Source organism: Urocitellus parryii, chromosome 16 (assembly GCF_045843805.1).
Source record: "Urocitellus parryii isolate mUroPar1 chromosome 16, mUroPar1.hap1, whole genome shotgun sequence".
In the NCBI taxonomy this organism is placed as follows: domain Eukaryota; kingdom Metazoa; phylum Chordata; class Mammalia; order Rodentia; family Sciuridae; genus Urocitellus; species Urocitellus parryii.
Genome location: NC_135546.1, coordinates 25,544,046 through 25,566,046, shown reverse-complemented (window position 1 = coordinate 25,566,046; position 22,001 = coordinate 25,544,046). Strand labels below are relative to the sequence as shown.

The 22,001-nt window shown below is 34.8% G+C and overlaps 1 pseudogene; it reads right to left on the bottom strand.

Moving 5' to 3' along the window:
- Positions 1-20,883, bottom strand: part of LOC144250572 (SAYSvFN domain-containing protein 1 pseudogene) — a 34,699-nt pseudogene extending 13,816 nt beyond the window's left edge.
- Positions 20,884-22,001: the final 1,118 nt, after the last annotated feature.

The following is a 22,001-nucleotide window of genomic DNA, read 5'->3' as shown; positions in this document are numbered from 1 at the left end:
GTCTTCTATATTTTGAAATAAATTGTAAAATTTTGGTATAAATTCTCCTTAAAATATTTCATAGATTTAACCAGTGAAAACTTCTGGCCTCAATAAATTGAAATATAGTAAACTCACACGTATTATATGTTCTGACTACAATAAAATCAAATATCAACCACAAAAGTATATTAATGCAATTCACAAATATGTGAAAACTGAAAGCATTATCCTAAATAAACAGTAGTTCAAGTAAGAAATCACAAAAGTACAAGATACTTTAACATGAAATAAAATAAAACAACATATGAAATGTTATGAAATATAGTTAAGAATGCATACTGTGGATTTTATGTGTATAAAATTATTTTACTGGAAAAGAGGAAAGACATAGAGTTAGCCAGAAGTGAGAGGTGCTTTGCCCTTCCACAGATCATCCTTGGGCAGGTATACAACTTTAAATGGGATTCCCCCCAAAATCACAACTTTCCAAAGTTCCCAGTTGTCTTCAGGATCTCCTTTTAAAATGCCTGTGCATGATCTTATTTTCCTTAGCTGAAATCACATCCTTAGGTGGCTGAGCTTGCTATTATTTAGGTAATGACCATGGAATGGGATTACCTCCAACCCACATGCCTACCATCTAATGTGCTGAGTTCTGAGTCAAATAAAATTCATACCACACTCTCAGAATAGAGATTTGACTGGAGACTGCAAGTTTAAAAAATGCTGACTGTACACTAGGTAGGGTACATTTAGTCTGTTTCCTACTGTGTTATTATTTTTTGATCATTACATGACTAGGCTTGTGGAATTGGGGGAACATCTGCAAACAGAATGCTGTAGAATTTATTTTGTGAGGTTTAACAATTCTATTAGATAATTTTCAGCTCTATCTGTGGCTTTGACTAATTTCCAGATTTCTAATATAATTAATTTTTATTCCCTTGCTGTGTTTTGTTGTGGAGAAACAAAGATCTTACTGAGGCTTTTGCTTCACCATTGTGAAAGTCTACATCTCAAGGTTGTCCTTAAAAGGAAATTAGTATCTTTAATTTCCTTAGTATATCTGCATCAATCAGTAGCATTATATTTTCTTTATATTAGTCAACATGGTACAGTGACCAACATATTCAACTTTTCATCACTTTTGAGGCTGAATCACAGGAAAAGTATTTCGTAAGGAAGACTTTGAAGATAACAACCAGAATATCATGTCCAACTTAAACAGTTTTTTGTTTCATTTTGTTTTGTTTTCACTAAGTACTTCTCTTTTTCTATTTAGTTTGGAGGATTTTTAATCACTTTCTGAATCATCTCATTTTGTATTTTTTGTCCTATTTTTCAGTTAAGATTTTCCCTAAAGAAATATGAATTAACCAATATATATCTCAGAGCTCTGGATTATACATTCTAAGAACTAATTTACATTCCTCTGCAAATTTATTTCTATCTTGTGCAGGCTATGAAAAGTCTTTGATGATAGCTGTCAGTTCTGAGGAAGACCAGTTCTTAAAATGTTTTTTCCTTGTTCCAAGAGTGATTTAACTATGAGAAGCAATTGAAATTGGGGAGTTTTTACTGTCCCAAAAGAAAGGAAAGCAGTTCAGAGGGAGGGTTGGACAGAAAAAAAGTGGGAACCAAAATGTGGAAAAGGTTAGTAATATAAGACACATCACTTCTAGTTATGGTGTAGAGGATCAAACAGACAGTTTTAAGATATTTTAAAAATTTTATTTTGCTTGGACAAGGATTTATTAAGGAAGTAATTTTGAATATGAATTTCTTTTGGGAGTACTCTCATATGAATGAAAATGCACAACATTTTTGGTATTTTTCTTCCTTTTTGTTCTAAACAAGATGTTCAAATACTCTTGATAAGAAAATAGTCCTTTGGTGTCATTTATCAAGGAAATGAAATATATATATATATATGCATATATATACACACACACACATATATATATATATATATATATACACACATATATGTATATATCTATACAAACATATATATATGTATATAAACACATATATGTATATATGTGTATAAATAGATATATTTATTTATAAATAGATATATTCATTTATGAATAGATTATTCATTTACAAATTTAATCCTTTCTTGCAAATATTATCAGGAATAATAATTACATTATTTAGTTCAGTGGATAGCAATGTTAGGTTAAAATAGACATAATAACTGTGTTTGTGCAGATGGTTTCAGTTCTCAGTGAAAATACCCAGTGAACAACTAAACAAAAATATACGTGGAATTTCTTCATATGCAATTACATTTTTATTCATGCAATTATAACAGGAAGATGACTTCAGATCATAATTTAAGGAAAATTTTCTGCATAATTATGTTCTGCTCATTCTTATTAGGTAAATGCTGCATTAGTAAGACTCTCCATAAATGTAAAATATAAATGCTTTTTAAATGATATATCTTACTGTATTTTTTTTGTAAATAGGGATAACTGTAAAATATATTGTTAATCTGTTATTCTGTAACATAATTAGTCAAGCATAAAGCATAGTGTGGTGTTTACAGAGTTAGTGGACAGACAAAAGGTAATGTCTTGTGACATAGATGTGATGCCCTGAACAAAGGTGACATTGGTAGGAAGTCAAGCACTTAGCTACTAGTGTGTTCCTAAGGAAACCCAATCATAACCTTTACGAAAAGTACCCTGTGAGACCTGCACCAGAATTCAGGCCTAGGATAAGCCCGGGTCCATCCCACCTACCAACAGACCCCAACTGGAACTCAGCCCTAGCCCAGGAACACCTCTGCTGCCCAGAAGACCCCTGCCTGAGCTCTGACCCTGGCTCAGGACCTTCTCTGCCAATCTGTATGGGAGCCCAGGCCCAGGGTAGGCCTAGGACTGCTGCCCTTCCCCCCAACCTGGGTAACCAGACCTAATCTACTTCCATCTTGAGACATTGCAGCCATTGCCATAGCCCTCCCCATGCATTAACCTCTACTTTTTGATGACAAACTGGACCTAGAAGCAGCTGTATCTCAGAGTAGGCATCCCAAAACCAGTATAAAGCCCCCACTTTCAGCCCCAAATCTGAAAGATGTCACATCCATCTTGGGACACATCCACTTCTATCTCAAATTACCTCTGCTATTGCTGCCACCACCTTTACTTGCAGAAGCATCCATTTTGGGACACAGTCAGGGTCTGGAAGCCCAACACCAAGGTGAAGTACAGAAAATCTGCATGGATACTACAAGATTATAGGGTAGAAACTTTAATACCTCAGATCTACACTGCAAGAAAGTAAATCAAATAGACAACATAAAAAAAATAGTAGAGGAAAATGCCCCAATCCAACCAGAATAGTGCAGTAACAGAACCCATGGACAGCAAAGTTTATGAAATGTCAGAGAAAAAGTTAAGAATGTTCATAATTAAAATGATCTGTGAATTAAAGAATAACCTAAATGAGAAACTACAAGCAAAACTTGATCACTCCAATAAAGAGATAAGAGGACAAATACAAGCAACCATTGATCATACCAGGAGGAGTTAATGAGTGTAATGCATTCCACTATTATAATTTATATTAAAATTAAATTAATAAAAATGAAGATAAGGGAGCAAATAAGGTAGCAAAAGATTAATTCAAGAAAGAAATAGAGATTCTGAAAAAAATCAGAAATTCTTGAAATTAAGCAGACAACAATCCAAATAGAAAACTCAATAGAAAGTATCACCAACGGAGTAGATCACTTGGAAGACAGAATGATAGATAATGAAGACAAAGTGTACAATCTGGAAATGAAAGCTGGCCACACAGTGAAAATGGCAAGAAACTATGAACAGAACATACAAGAACTATGGGATAGCATCAAAAGACCAAATCTAAAATTTATTGGGATAGAGAAAAGCACAGTTTCAAACCAAAGAAATGCACAATCTCTTGAATGAGATAATATCAGAAAATTTCCCAAATATGAAGAATGAATTGAAAAATCAAATACAAGAGGCTTACAGGACACCAAAAGTACAAACCTACAACAAATCTACACAAATGAAAATTCCTAGTGTACAGAATAAGGAGAGAATCTCAAAGGTCACAAGAGAGAGGAATCAGATCATATACAGGGGGGAGACCAATTTGTATCTCAGCAGATTTTTCAATCCAGACCCTCAAAGCCAGGAGATTGTGGAACAACATATATCAATCTCTAAAAGAAAATGGATACCAACCAAGAATCTTATATCCAGCAAAATTAAGCTTCAGATTTGATGATGAAATAAAAACCTTTCATGATAAACAAAAGTTTAAAGAATTTATAAAAATACAGAGCATCCTCAGAAAAATATCCAAGGAGGAGTAAATGAAAAATAACAATGAAAATCAGCAAAGGGAGAGACAATACTAAAGGAAAAGCTAATCAAAGGAGAAACTGAGTTAAGTTAAAGAACAATAACAAACAAAATGTCTGGGATTACAAGTCATATTTCAATAATAACCCTGAATGTGAATAGCATAAACTCATTAATTAAAAGACATAGATTGACAGATTGGATTACAAAAACTAAAACAAAAACAAAAAACAAACAAACAAAAAAAATGACCCAACAATATGTTGCCTTCGAGAGACTTATCTCATAGGAAAATACATCCACAGACTGAAGGTGAAAGGTTTGGAGAAAATGTACCACTCAAATAAACCTCTTAAACAAGCAAGGGTTTCCATCCTCATATCAGATTAAGTGAACTTCAAACCAAAGCTAGTGAAAAGGGATAAAGAAAGACATTTCATACTGCTTAAGGGATTCATACATGAATAAGACCTAACCATCATAAATATCTATGCCCCAAACAATGGGGCATCTATATAAGTCAAATAAACACTTCTCAAATACAAGAACCAAAGAAACCAAAACACAATAATATTGGGTGACTTTAATATACCGTTGTCACCACTGGATAGATCTTCCAAACAAAAATTAAGCAAATAAACTATAGAACTCAATAATACAATCAATAATTTGGACTTACAAGACAAATATAGAATATTCCATCTATGAATGAGAAAATACACTTTTCTTCTCAGGAGAACATGGATCCTTCTCCAAAATAGACCATGTGTATGCCACAAAGAAAGTCTTAGCAAATACAAAAAAAAGAAATACTTCCTGCATTCTATCTGACCATAATGGAATGAAATTAGAAATTAATGATAAAAATAAAAAAAGAAGCTACAACAAAACCTGTAGACTAAACAATATGCTATTGAACAACACATAAATAACAGGAGACATCAGGGAGGAGATAAACAAATTCTTAGAGGTAAATGAGAACTCTGATACAATTTATCAAAATCTCTGGGACACTATGTACTTACAAGGAAGAATTAATACCAATACTCCTCAAATTATTCCATGAAATAGAAAAGGAAGGGATGCTTCCAAATTCATTTGACAAGCCTAGTATCATCCTTATACCAAAAACAGGCAGAGAGATACCAAGGGAAGAAAATTTTAGACCAATATCCCTGATGAACATTGATGCAAAAATTCTCAATAAAATTCTGGCAAATTGCATACAAAAACGTATTTTGAAAAATGGTGCACTATGATCAAATAGAGTTCATTCCAGGTATGCATTTTTCAACATATGGAAATCAAAAATATAATTCAACAAACCAATAGACTTAAAGATCAGATTATATCAATTGATGCATAGAAAGCATTTGACAAAATAGAGTATCCTTTCATGTTCAAAACACTAGAAAAACTATAGATAATAGGAACATACCTCAACATTGTAAAAGCTATCTATGCCAACGTTATTCTAAATGGAGAAAAAAATTGAAGCATTCCCTCTAAAAAGTGGAACAAGACAGAGATGCCCTTTTTTGCCACTTCTATTCAACATGTCCTTGAAACTCTAGCCAGATCAATTAGACAAACATGATTCTATACTTAGAAGATCCAAAAACTCCCCTAGAAAACTTCTAGAATTAATTAATAAATTTAGCAGAGTAGCAGAATATAAAATCAATAGCCATAATTCAAATGTATTTTTATACATCAGTGATGAATACTCTGGAATTAGGAAATTTTAGAAAATTAAGAAAACTACTCCATTCACAATAGCCTCAAAAAAATAAAACACTTGGGAATAAACTTCTACAATGATGAAATACTTCTACAATGAAAACTAAAGAAGACTAAAGAAAGATATCAAAACAAAACTTAGAAGATGGAAAGATCTCCCATGCTCCTGGACAGGCAAAATTAATATTGTCAAAATTACCATACTACCAAAAGCACTATACAGACTCAACGTGATTTCAATTAAAATTCCATTGTCATCCCTTATAGAAATAGAAAAAGCAATCATTCAATTAATTTGGAAAAATAAGACACCAAGAATAGCCAAAGCAATCCTTAGCAAGGAGAGTGAAACAGGAGGCATCACAATACCAGACCTTAAACTATACTTAAAAGTGATAACAACAAAAACAGCATGGTATTGGCAGCCAAACAGGTAGACCAATCCAAGAGAATAGGAGACACAGAGACCCACATAAAATACAGTTATCACATATTATACAAAGGCATCAAAAAACACATATTGGAGAATAGATAGCCTCTTCAACAAAGAGGTGTTCTAATTACTGGAAATCCATATGCTCAAAACTTAACTCAAAGTGGATCAAGGACCTAGCAATTAGTCAAGAGAGCTGGCACCTAAGAGAGGATAAAGTAGGTCCAAATCTTTGTCTCATCAGATTAGGCCTTGATTTTCCTAACAAGACTCCTAAAGCAAATAAATTAAATGAATAATTAATAAATGGGATGGACTCAAACTAAACAGCTTCTTCTCAGCCAAAGAAACAAATACTTAGGGGGAAAAAGAGCCTAAATTTGGGGAGGAAATTTTTGCGAAAGACACATCAGATAGATGTGGATAGATCTACGATATATAAAGAACTCAAAAAAACTTAAACACAAAAACAACAACCAAATTAATATATGGGCTAAGGAGCTAAACAGATATTTCTCAGAAGATATACATTCAATCAACAAATATTTGAAAAATGTATTCAACATGTCTAGTAATCAGACATATGTAACTCGAAACTATTCTAAGATTTCACCTAACTGAAATGTGCTGGGGATAAAACCCAGAGCCCCAAGCATGCCAGCGGAGCGCATTACCACTTGAGTCACAACCCCAGCCCCAAGAATCATCGAAGATTATAAACAAATACTATGGTATCAGTTTAGTTGAAACAGACAAAGTACACCCATGCATACAAATTCAGACACTGTGACTGAAAACTCAGACTAAATATTTGGCTGAATGAATTGAGCTGCTTTAATGTTCTGATGAGAGTTTTGCCAGTGTAAGGGCAGAGTCCACGTTATCTATTGGAATAGATATATAATTTTCTAAATAATAACTAATTAATAAAAACTAATTTATTATAATTTTAAACAAGATAAAGTAGATATGTTTTTTTTCAGTAATAATGGAGTATTACTTTTATATAATTAAGATTTTTGATAACTGATAGAATGCAGACACTTCCCTGCTATTATTAATGCTCTTTTCATTTTCTACTGCTTACTATGCATTATTCATATGGAAAATTAGACTGAATAGCACAAATAGACATTTTATCAGCAGCCAAAAAATCACGATTTGTGACTTACAATGCAATAGCTATTCTGAGTCCAGAATGCATTTACCCAAAGGAGCCAAAGAATAGCGTTAATACTGTATATTTAAGCCACTTTGCTTATGGTTTTACAAATATTTAAGAAGCTAACCATTTTTCCATTTAAAACCACAAAAAAGAACATTGATAATTAATGATTCTAGTTCGACATGGGGAGGCTGATGAGTATTATTGGAATGGAATGGATTAAAAGACATAAGCAGGGCGTTTTTGTGCTCACATGAAAGACAGTGTTATGCACTTTCTTCATGTTCTCTGTTGGTTTACATTGGAAGACTGAACAACCTAACATCTTTTGTAAAATAAGATGATGTATGAATATATAAAAATCAACAAACCATTCATCATTGTACAGGATATTTTGATGGGTTTTATTAGGAAGACAAAGACTATGTAGAATGAAATAAGCCAAATATCAGAGATTTTCAATTATTCAATCCTTCCTGATTTGCCACTCTCGTTAGATTGCCATTATATTTCATTCTGTCTTCCTTACTTATCTCTTTTTTCTTCTTTTGTAGTTTCTGTCTACAGAAAATGGCACTAAAAATGCCAGCTCTATGTACATAAATAAATGAAGCAGACACTTTGAAAATAAATACAGTGGGATTAAAACTTTTAGAGGGACTTACCAATAGACAACACAAATACATCAATAATTAAGTAAGTTATGAGTGGCTAATATTTTAATGCTTATAATAATTTTGAGGTTACATTGTCTCTGCCTCTTATTTCGGTTTCAAAATATTTATTTGTACCCTCTAAAAGTTATGGATTTCCTTGTAAAACCTGCATATCACCAGTAAGCTGAAATTCATTTTCTAAAACATAATCACATTACAAATTTTACCCCTAAATTTGAAAACTATTACAGTATCATCTGAAGGAACTCTGCTTTTAAAATGAAGCTTAGATTAACTAGAAGTGGCCTAAATACAAGTGTGTCAAATCTTCACATTGAAAGCTGTGGTGTTCCAATATTCCTGAAACACCTGAAATCTTCTGCTGATTATTATAAATTGAGCAAGCCAAATATATTTTAGATCCATCATTTTCCCAATGATTTGTATATCTGAAGTCTGTCAATCACATCGTGGGAACATGATTATTAGTTACCAAATATTAAAGAAAGGGCTAAAGTCTGATATGTAGTTAGCATTAAAGCATGAAAAAAAAGCACTAGGAAGATGTAAATATTTGACTTTTAATCCTCCTGCTGGAGATAATTCATTGATATTCCTCTATAATTAAACATTACAAGGACACATGAAGATGATAAATGGTAAGAAATATCTGTTTTAACATTATTGGTAAAATAAACTCAGCATCATTTTGTACTCACTCTTTATACATGTATTCTTATGCAGAGTGCTTAGCTCATTTCAGTCCCAAATTGGAGTTGTCCTGCTGAATAATAAAGTTTTATGTGGCACTATGCAGAAGGAAATTGGCACCATGCCTGCTGTTTCATGGATTGCCAGCACATCTTTGGGTATGAGTAGAATGTGTCTTTTTTTTTTTTTCCATCAGCCTTCTTTTCTTCTTCCTTAGTCATTAATCATTTAGGTTCTGGTAAAGTAACAGTGCATTAAGTTTTCATGAATAACTGTGAAGTCCTAACATACTTTATTTTTACAGTCAAATATTTTAAGTCAAATAGGTGATCAAGGAGTCACATATTTATTTTTGAGTAGGAAGTGAATTATAGCATTTAAGAATAACATTTAAATTTTTACCATGCAAGTTTGCTTTAAATACATATATATATAGCACTGTTTTGTATATTAATATATAAAAATGCATATAAAATTTACAAATATATTCAAGAATGCTATGCCCTTTTTATTCATCTAATTTATTCCTCTCTAATTTCATGAATGACATTTTTCTTTCTATATTTAAGGTATAAGTATCTGTACAAATGTTGGCAGTTCTATGCAAGGTTCTTTTCTTACATGCAACATAAAATCATTAGCTATCTTGAATTATACAAGGAAGAAAAATATAGTACTAAAAGGCAGAATTTGGGTTCTTTACACAATCAGTGACTATACCCTTTAATAAGATTTTCTAATACTTCTTAAAAACCATACCTTAATGTTTCTATTTATTATGAGAGATACTTTACACCTATTATTTCGAATCTCACAAAGACTCTATCAGCCTGCTAGAGTAATTCTAATTTTACACATAAAAAATTAAGGCATTTATTGCTAAATTTCACAATATGAAAGAGGATATATTATTTTAAAATAAAGAATTGAAAATGATATGCCTCTTAAAATATCTATTGTTATTTGGAAGAAAAAAACCTCGTGCTCCCTTTAGTTATAAATGAAATTAGAATACATGTTATTCTAGTCAGCTTTTTTGCTGCTGTGACTAGAAGACTCCTCAGAACAATATTTGAGGAGAAGAAATTTATTGAGCAGCTCACTTCAATTCCATTCCTTAGGGTTCTAGGTGAGGTTGAATATCTTGGCAGAAGAGCGTGGCAAAGGGAAGCAGCTCACATGATGAGCAGAAGCAAAGAGAGACTCCATACCCAGAATCTCAATATGTATACCCCAAAGCAACACCCCCAGTGCTCACCTCTTCCAGCCACACTCTACCTGCCTTCAATTATCACTCAGTTAATCCTCATCAGGTGATTAAGTCACTAATTGCGTTAAAACTCTTACAAAGCAATCATTTATCTTCTAAACTTTCTTGCAGTCTCTCACAGAGGAGCTTTTGAGGGACACCTCAATTCCAAACCATAACAAATATCAACAAAAACAGAAAATAACTAAGGTAAAAATCTCCCAAAATTATTTCCTGAAGTGAATTTTATTTGCACCAAAACACAATATACTTCATACCGTTTTTTTTAATCTGTCCATAATTCAGAAATTTGGCTGAATGTTTGTTATCTACCTCCACCACTTGAATACATACAAGATTTAGTCATTAAATTTTGATTAACTGGTTAACTTAGATGAGTCTTTCTTTTTAATTACCTACAAAAAGAAGGTGAGCCAGAACAATTTTATGCTTCATATGGTGTTCATAATTTGGCATTCTATAATCATGAAAAGACCAAAAGCATGGGGTTTTAGGCAGATGTCCTAATTTTATAGGTTCATAATACATTGGCAGGTTTTTCATCATGAACTCTAAGACTTCCTGCTTTTCAGTTAGATGGAAGAATAACAGGCCTGATAAATTTCTAGGAGAAAAAATAAATCAGTGCAGCTGTGATCCCGGTCAAGATTTTTCTTAATATTCACAATTAATTTCTGGAGTGCAGCTTGTGTACAACATTGCCAGCTGCTCCATTAATAAATATGTGCACATTTTGGCAACTGCAGATTTAGTAATTTGCTCTATTCACATGAAAACCAAAATGTGAAATCATCTTGAATGTTTTTCTTTTTTTTCCAGTCCCAGTTTATTTTATAATGATAATGCTTTTTATCATATGAACTGTAAGTTAGACTTATTTAAGAATGATGTGCACCTGAGCTATAAATGAGCTTCTTTTAAGTCAGAAGGCATGTCTTCATGAAAATCTGGATGAATGGTAGAGATTTCAGTGACTTTCTTTTTTCACTTTTGAATGTTTTTAAATTTTTTTATTTCAATTTGTTAATCCATTTTGTGCTCTGTTTAAAGTGTAGATGCTAGGTAAAATTACTTTATTTCAGAGTCAGTAATGAATGACAAATTTGCAATGAAAAGGCAACATGGTTTTTGGATTTTTTAATGGAGGTGAATATTAGGATGCTTTATATGAAATTTGCTTTGTAAGTTGATACTACTCTTTCATTTCAAATCTTTTTAGAGTTGATTTTTATAGATTCCTTCCCTGAGCATAAAGTAGGCATCTGACACTGAAGATAAACCAATTAAGAAATTTTAGTAATTCCATTTGGTCATTATTTTGCATTCAAAGGGGGACAACTTAAATCATTGAATTTAGCCATTTAATAATATATCAAAATATCCTGTTGTATGCTAAATATATGTAAATGATTTCACTTGCCATTTAAAAAATTAATAAAGTAGTTCATTCTTATTTATTTATTTATTTTTGGTACCGTGAGTGAACCCAGAAGTGTTTTATCTCTGAGCAACATCCTCCCACCCAATTTACTCTTTATTTTGAGATGATCTCATTAAATTTATTAGGACCTTGATATGTTGTTGAAGCTGGCCTCAGAATTCGATTTTCGTGCCTCAGTTCTCCAGTAATTGGGATTACAACCAGGAGCTACTAGGCCATGTAAAATAATTAATTCTTAAAAGGGAAAGCATTTTATATAATAAAACAGAGGAGTTTTAGAACAATATGTACTTTGTTTTATTTACAACATTTATAAAGCTATGTTTAATTAAGCGATCTAATACTTCAAAGGTTTATTTATAAAAATTAAATTATATACATGTAGTTCATAGGATTACTTAAATACAATTTTTAATATCTAGCATCAAGTCTCCCACAAATTTTGTGCTTACAAAATTTAGAAAATACATATGCTATTGTACTCTAAAATTGATTAAAGATACCTTAAATTCTAAGTGGAGTGGGTGAAAATAGGGGGGGCACTTATAACAGTCAAACCAAGAAACCTAGTATAAGTAGTTGTAGATGTACAATAATCAAATCAAACTTTATTCTGGACATGTGGATATTCAAACAAAAATGGGAAGGAGCAATTCAAAATTTATATTTGATTTATTTTAAAATGGTTTATCCTATTTATTAAAAAAGAAAGATATGCCAAGATATTTTTTTCATTGTTGACTTTTAGGATGGACATATATTTTCAGGTAACTTCTATTTTCATTAAGATATACTTACAATATATAACGTTTTTTTTTGTAAACAAAATTGTATTGGTTACTCTGAAGGAAAAAAAAAAAAAAAGGTCCAGGGCCAGATGGTTTCACAGCTGAATTCAAATAGACTTTTAAGGAAGAACTAGTACAAATTCTACTCAGAATATTCCAGGAAACAGAAAGGTAACACTTGCATATACATTCTATATAACCAGTATAACTTTAATGCCATATCCAGATATGTAACCTTCAAAGAAAGAAAGCTCCAGACTACTATTCCTCAGGAACAAAGAGGCAAAATTCCATAACATAATATTGTCAAGTCACATTCAACCTCACATTAAGCATTGTTCATCACAGTCATGTTGGTTACATTCTGAGTATGAAAGAATGGTCCAACACAGGCCAATCAAAAAAAGTAATATGCTTCATAAATTGAATGTAGGACAAAAATCACACAAACATCTCAACAGATGCATTTATAGTTTACAAATTAATTCATTTATAAATTTAAATGCCTTTAACACAAATGTGGGTCATATACCATAGTTTGATCAACTGCTTAATTTCCAGGTACATAGCAATTTCCCACTCATATTTATCTTTATTCTCTGAACTATCTGAATTTTATTTAAAATTTAAAAATCTTATATTTTATCTATGTTGTTTCTTCTGTATTTCTAAGTATTTTTATTTATTTATTTTTTTATTGTTGGTTGTTCAAAACATTACATAGTTCTTGATATATCATATTTCACACTTTGATTCAAGTGGGTTATGAACTCCCATTTTTACCCCGTATACAGATTGCAGAATCACATCAGTTACACTTCCACTGATTTACATTACAATATATAACTTTTTGATTTGAATTAATAATTAGAAGATGAAACCCAATTTTCTTTAAAATCCAAATATGTTCAAGAGCTCTGTAAGTTTGCTTGTGCTTCCATAACCAACACAGATTATGTGGCTTGAATGACATGTTAACTTTCTCACCATCCAGGAAGCTAGAAGTCAGAGATCAAGGTGTTAGCAGCACTGATTCCTTTTGTGGTCTCTTTCAGGCTTGTTGGATGGCCTTGTCTCTGTGTCATCACACAGACTTCCTTGTTGTGCTTGCCTGTGTCCTCCACTCTTTTTATAATAGGATTCAAAGTCATCGGAGTCCCACCATTTGACCTCATTTAGCCTCCTTTACTCTTTAAAAATTCTGGGTCCAAATATTGTCACATCTGAGATGCATCCTGATGATTGCCAGTGTGTTCAATATTTGTATTCCAGAGTATTGCAATACATATTAAAGTTTTATGTATGGAACATTTTAGGAAAAACTTGATGGCTTTCACATTATATATTAATCATTGTAAAATATTGCTTTATGTCATTCTCTATTGCTTTAATTTTCAATCCATCTGAATAATATTTTTACCAATAATTTTTTCCTAGTTTATGTTCATCTGACTGTTCTTTATCCATTACATAGTATTCAATGATGTCATGTAATTTTAATTTTAATATCTTAACAAAATAATTTTGCTGACTTTTAAAAACTCAGACTTGGTTTTCTTCTTCACTCACTCTTTTATCTTTTAAAAATTTTCAATTCATATTTCATCTTGTACATTTTCCTCTCACAAAAGCAGTCTGTAATCTCATTGTTCATCACTGTGTCTGTCCCTACCTTTTAAATATTCCTGTAATATTCTAATACATTGTTCTTCCTTATTGCCATTACAGCCCACGTTAGTATCTAAGTGTTTCTATTTGGTCATGGTTTATTTCTCTATTAGCATTATCCAATGGAATGTTATTAAAATGTTCTATGTTTAAATTGTCTAATATAGTAGGCAATAACCACATATACCTATTAAGCATTTGAAATTTAGCTAGTGAGGCAGCAGAACTGAATTATTCATTTCATTTCATTTTAATATATTTAAATATAAAAACTATTATACACATATGGCTTTTGGTTACTTTACTTGGTAGCATATTAGTGCTTCCTCCATTAAATCCCAAAATCCATGTATGCAAAAATTTTTTTTTCTGTGTAAAATAGTAAACTTTATACATGCACACTGGGAACCAGTAAAAATTAATGTTTTCTATAGAAAGCTACTTTATTTCATGGGCACTGAGACAATTCCTCCTTGGGATGCAGGTCAGAAAAACAAACTACACTTGTTAATGCTCATGATATCACTCCTTGTGCAACAAGCAGTGCAATTTTTAAAGAGTAAAGCAGACTAAATGAGGTCAAATGGTGGGACCCCAACATGTAAATCCTCTCTCTGAGTGGGAGGGATACATAATTGAGGACATTGTAGAAAGGATATGTGTCACTCATCCAGCTGACTGCCACTAGACAAAGCACTATGAGGGAAAGGAAGCTTTGGTTGGCAAGATCCTTGAGAGATGGATGTGCTATCTATCAGTTTGTCACTACTGAACTCTTTTTGCTGCAATCTTTGATCTCTTACAAGCTTTCCCCTATAAATTATATGTCTCCCATGCTGTCTCTGGGCATTGTTTTGTCCTGTCTGCAACCTACCATGTTTCCATGGTGCAATGGGACTGTGGCAAAAACATCTAATAATTGTTAGTATATATTAATTTTTAAAAAAAATTAAGGCCATACCTTCCCCCAGTGCTTTATATCTATTCACACATTTTTCTCTTTACGGCAATTCTACAAAGAGGACTTATTCATTCCTCCCATTTTATAGATAGGAAACCTGAGGCACAAGGTGTCTAATTAACCTATTCAAGTTACCAAGCTTATCAGTGAGGCTCCAGAGTCCACTCTTTTAGCCATTATCCTATGTTTCCTTTCATTCACAATTTTTGATTTATTATGGTAGAAGGTACTCTTAAATTAGCAAAAAATATTTGAAATATATTCAACATTATAAGAAAATATGAATATTAATAACTAAGGATATTGACAATTTTAGATTATATCTTTAAAGCACGTTTTTTACTTGCTGTTTCTTTTATGCTAACCCTCACTCAGAGTCTGACAGTTGTGCTTATATAATTTGGAATTGAAAGAGATTGAAAAAGAGAGACAGAGAAAGAGAGAAATGTTGACTCTACAATTACCTTTGCCTCTAGGCAGGCATGACCCTAATGGGAATGCCAGGAGAATGATCTAAATCACTTGCTAACCCGGAGAGTTATTTTTCTCTCATTCATGTCAGTTTTATACCCTGAATACCAGGGGAGCTCTGCTTTTTCCCCATCTTGATTTCCTTTGTACATCCATATTAACTAACTGGTAAAGAAGTGAAGCAAATTTGGTATAAAGTCACATGATTTATTAATATTTCTGACCATCTATGGTCAACAGGAAAACCAACAGAGCACCCCAAATTTCAAAAACACTCTTGTCTGAAAGTATTCACTTAAAACAAATCCAAAACCATTGTTTGGCTTCACTTGAATTTTTAACTTGTCCTCCTGGAACTGTCAGTGTTAAAATGCTCCCTACATCATTTATTTTCTTGTCATTATTGGCATTGGAACTTCAGTTAGGATCCAACACAGTCCATCTTTGAGACCTGTGCACTTCTTTCTTTGCAGTGACTGCAAATCTACTTCTTGTTTTATTCAAATGTCTGCGAAATAGGTTTCTGCTATCAAAATTATACAAAGAACCAACTGTTTTCTTTTTTTATGTCTCATAAAGGCCAATTGGTGTTAATTGAATTTACTGTCCCTATTTTCAATTCATTCAATAATGAAAGCCTCTTTTAACTCAGATTAATTTTATTTATGTCCAAATTACCTGTTTTATCAGCTTTACCATTCAGCCCTTCACTTTCAAGATTAATATAGACACATAAATAGAGATAGAGAAATATGTAAATTTAAATCCAGATGAACTCTAATTTTATTTGGCAAAAACAATACTTTAAAACTCTCAGGAAATGTAGGTGAATTATTTTCAGAATCCATGTAAGAAAAGACTACATTACTAAGATGAAAAAGAAAAGTTTGATGAATTTGACCATATTAAAATAAAGCATGCTCAAAGGCAGTAAAGATGTATGTTGTATACTGGGAGAGACACTTAAACAAACAAACATCAAAAGATTTATATCAAAAATGAAAGAATTTCCACAAATGTGTAAAAGTAACATAAATAATTGGAGAAAAAAATGGGTGAAGGATAAAAACCTACATTTCAGAGGAAACCTATATGAACAATTAATATATAAAAAGTTACCCAAACTCCAGTCACAAAATCCCATTGTCTCTTTCCCCACCATTTTACTTCAATTTTTTATATCTGTGAATACTATTTTCACCTTTCTTTGAGTTCCTTTCTTCCCTGGCTTGCAGCATATGTTCAATCACACTCCTTGTTTGTTAGACAATTTCCTTCCTGTTACAACCCCCTACCTATTCTTACTTCAACAATTTCATTTAACACACTTGTCTCACAGATATGTTGGAAAACTACACAAAATTTACCACTACAGTTATACTGAGGCATTTTTTAGTGGGATGCAGACAGTCTGGACACTGAGGACTTAAGCAACTCGCAATACTACTATGGAGAGTTGCAGTACTGGCTGCCAAGGTCCCCCAGTCGTCACCAATAATGAGCCCAGCCAACAGAGCAGCTGAGGTGCCTACTGATGAATTCTCTTGCCATGAAGCCAAAGACACTGCTGTTCTTCCATGGGGTCAAAAGACACTGCTGTTCTTCCATGGGGTCAAAATACACTGGTGTTCTTCCATGGGGTCAAAGTCCATTTTTTTAAGCACACAGAAATAATTCTTTAAGGTAGAGCATATGTTATATCCCCAAGGAAAACTTAACAAATTTTAGAAGATCAAAATTATTTTGAGTATTTTTTAATTAATTAATTAATAGGAAAACACTAGAAATCATCAACAGCAGGAATATATATTTTTAAAAATTTCTTTAATACTAAGAATTACAGGACACATTCTTGAACAACCTGTGGCTCAAAAAGGAAATTCAAAGGGGTTTAACAAAACTCTTGTGAGAAACAGATGAAAAAATAGAATGCTAAAAACTATGAAATGCAGCAAAAACTTCCTTAGAAGGACTTTTACAGCACTGAATGTCCACATTTAAAAAAATCTGAAATAAGCTTCCTTTTTATGTAAAGAAACTAGAAAAACAAAACAGCAAGACTAAAGTTAGCAGAATAAAATAAATAATATGAGCAGAATTAAATAAAGAATAGAAAACACCAGGCAAATTTGTCAAAATAAAGAGTTGCATTTCTGAAAATACAAAATCAATAAACCCTTAGTCTCACTACTAATAAAACAATGAAGACTGAAATAAATAAAATAAGAAATGAGAGATACAACAGATGCTTCAGAAATAAAATGGACCATAAAGGATTATTGTGAGTACATGACAACATATTGGACAATCTAGAATTGAATATATTCCTAGAAACATGCAACCTGAAAAAATCAAACCAATGTGAAAAGGAACGGACCAACAATGATTATTTAATTAGTAATCCAAAGCTTCCTTCACCCTACAAGAAAAATGGAAACAAAAAGAAAAGAAATAAAGAACTAGGATGACGTCATGGGTGAAGGCTGCCAAGAATTCAAAGAATTACTAGCAATCCTAAACTTTTTAAAAATATACAAGAAGAAACACTTTCAAAATCACTTTATGAAACAGACAGTATTTATCATCCAAATCCCAAAACCTACTAAGAAAATATCACAAGAATACAAGCCAATATTTGGTGAATATCAATGCAAAAAAAATACTCAAAAAATAATACTGAATTGACTTAAAAATTACAGTAAAACAGGAATTTTTCCCAATGATAAAGGACATTTCAACATATACTATATATATATATATATATATATATATATATATATATATATATGGAATTTTTTATTTGATTTTTTAGATATACATGACATTAGAGTGTATTTTGACATATTATACACACATGGAATATAACTTATTCTAATTAGGATCCCTCTTTTGCCATGTAAATGATGAGAAGTTTTACCACTTGTGTATTTATAAATGCATTTAAGAAAATTTTCTTCTATTTACTCTCATTTCCTTCCCTTCATTTCCCTTTGTCTACTCCAATGAACTTCTATTCTTTCCTCCCACCGTCTTATTGTGTGTCAGATGCAAATATCATAGAAAGCATTCAGTCTGTGTTTTTTGGCGATTGGCTTATTTCACATAGCATGATAGTTTCCAGTTCCAGTTATATACCAGAAAATTCCATAAATCATTCTTCTTTATGGCTGAGTAATATTTCATTGTGTATATATACCACATTTTCTTAATAAGGAGGCACACAGCTCAGGATGTACTGTCAGTCTCAGATGGCATGGGCCACAGGCCAAAACATGGCCACACTTTCCCAGGACCCATTTAACAGTAGCAAAAGGACTTAGTAACCAACACCAAGATGCCTCTGGCCTCCTGATTCAGGCCACTCAGCCTGAAGCCTCTCATAGATCCATGGCACCCTCATCCCACTGGGTGGAAGGCATGCTTTCTGCTACTATTTTCCATTTGAGGACCCCTCTGAGGTGTCACTGGACAGGCTCTTGTGTGGGTGGCCAAGGAGGGAAACTGTTCACTTCAGCCAGTGGAAGTAAAGATGGCTCATATTTGGAGAGCAGATGCCATCATCTCTACTGGTAGCCAACAGGCAGGAGAGTGAGGTCAGTGCGTCCACCAGCTCATGGCCCCATGACCCCTGGGAAAAGCACTCATGGTCCAAATGCAAAGGCACCATGACCAACCCAGGCCACACCTGAGAACACCATGTCAGGTGTGAACAGGACAGCAGCAGCTGAGGGCCTACAGGGCTCTCATGGGTCTGTGTAGCTTCCAGGACCAAAATCCATGGGGGCCATGGCCACGCCACTGGGCTCTGCACAGACTGCCCCAGGCCTTGCCTGCACCATGCTGACCCGTCCAGCACAGCACTAAGTCTCCTTATCTGGCCTCCCAGATGAGAAGCCTTGGGAGCCAAGCAACATGATCAGAAGGTGTACCCACTGCAGGGCAGGCCAGAGCCCAGACACTGCCCCTGGGAGGCAGAGCATGGCTGGCCACCCAGGGGCTAGGCCCAGTCCCTGGCTCTGCCAGCAGTTAAGACTGTAATGGAAAGTGCTGAGAGGAAAATTCAGAACTGAGATGAGGGCCTAGAAATGGGAACTGCAGGGGAGGCAAGAGCTCTGATAGTTTGTGGGAGAAATCAGATTCCTCCTGCGAATTGTCAGCAGGGTCCCTTCCCTCTTTCCTTCCTCTTCCCCTCCTTCTGAGGGCAGCCTGCCAGGGGAATGGAAGCAATGTCCCTGGAGGGCAGCCTCTTGGCAGATGCAGGGCCAGAGGCAGCGCCACAGAGGCCCACATCCCCGGTCGCCTCCCACTCACAACCACAAGGAATCTGTAGAAGAACTCCAGTATTTCTCCAAACCACGAGGCTGTGTTCCCTGTTGGCTTCCCTGACCTCCTCTTCTCATCTCCTTCCTGTTGGCCTTGAAGATGGATCCCATGTTTTTAAAATATTTTTTTAGTTGTAAATGTATGTGGTGCTGAGAATTGAAGCCAGGGCCTCACGTGTGCAAGGCAAGCACTCTGCCACTGAGCCACCACCCCAGCCCACATCCCAAGGTTTCAGTACACAAATCTACTTCCTGTCCCCACCTGGCAAGGTAAATACTCAGACTCTGAAAGCCATTCATGATCCTTCCTTGGCACCAGTGGGGGCCTTCTCTTGTTCTGAGCCATCTCAAAGGCAAGACATTCCATTGCCTTCCTGACATCACCTTCCAGGTTGGCCTGCCCCACCATCATGACACTCTGAGTCTCTGAGGCCAATTCTTCTCCGTCTCACTTTAGTGAAAATGGGGGACACCACTTCCTAAATTCAGACACCCCCAATAACAAATGATATCAGGGGAACCCAGCTTCTCTTTTGAAAAACAGCAGCTGCACAGTATCTTTATTTATTCGCCCCATTTTCTAATTCCACAGAGATGGTGAAACATGGAAAGTAAAGTCAAAGTAAGATGGAGGGTATGACAAAAATCACTGGAGGAAGAGGAAGAGGGATGATGAGAGGCGTAGGAAGTGGACTTCTTAGATCCTTGGTTACCAGATCATTACCATCATTGCCCTCTGTAATTGCTCTGCTTGTCATTGCCACTGCCACTACCATCTCTCTCCTCAAGGCCATTTGTATTGCTATCTCAACCATTCTCACCTCCAGTTCCACTATCCTGACACTGTCTCATTCACTGCGCTCAATGTCCCAGACATCTGCGTCAGTCAGCACCATCAGCACTGCTACGACAACAAGCACTACAGCCACCATCACACCACCTTCATTGACACCATCACCACATCTGCACTCTTATCCCCATGTCTGTCATCACCACAGTTGTCACTATCTCAATCATCCTTTTCACCCTCCTCTTTTCCCTTGCTGCCATTTCTACCTCTAACATCACCGTCATCACCTTCACCACCATCATCCCTTCTACCTTCATCACCTTCACCACCATCATCCCTTTTACCTTCATCATCTCCACCAACATCACCTCCACCATCACCTCCACCATCACCACTACCTCTGTCAACATTACCACGTCCATTAACACCATTACCACCAGCACACTTGCCACCACTCTCATCATCTCCATCACTGATTATGTTGTTATCCTCACCATGACCTTCATCACCACCGCCATTACTGGTGGTAATCACCGTCATTCCTGAGAATGACAAAAATCATAACTATTTTTTATCATTAATGAGATAGATCATTTTGGTCCCTGCATTAAAAGGCCTAGAGAAAATTGATAGGTTCTAAGACAGAAAATAAAGACAGTGAGGGTCAAGACCCAGACTGGGGGGGTATGGAGGCCTCTGATGTCCAAATCAACTATGGCCAAAGAAGGCATCCCTTGCTGGAGTGCAGGTCTGTCCTGGAGAGTGCGTGGAAGTGGGACAGGACTGCAAACAGTGAGGGCAGTGGCCTCCCATCCAGATGACCCTCAGCAGAGCCTCAGAAGTGACGAGGGCCCATAGTCAGGCTGGATGATGGTGCCCTGAGACGGAAGCCCTAGGAGAGGGCCTGACAGTGGGACAGTGTCCTGGAGGAGAACTGGGGCTAGATCTAGGGTTTCTGGCTCGCAGATTCTGTTCTGGATTAAGGATCATGTCTCCCACAGATTCTGGCACCCCTAAGTCACCCTGCATTTCTGGTTCCCTTCCATGTTCTCAGCTGCAGCCCAGGCATTGGAGGTGGCCCTTAAGACTGGCCCCAGGGCTCTGAGGGGCTATAAGGGAAGCCTATAGGGATAGGGGACAGCAGCAGGTGAAGGGGGAGGGGGAGGGGCCTTCCTCTTTCCTTCTTTCTTCTCCCCACCCCCTGCTCCCTGCTGCTCCTTGTTGCTCTTCAGCCTCTTGCAGCCCTGCAAACTCTCCACC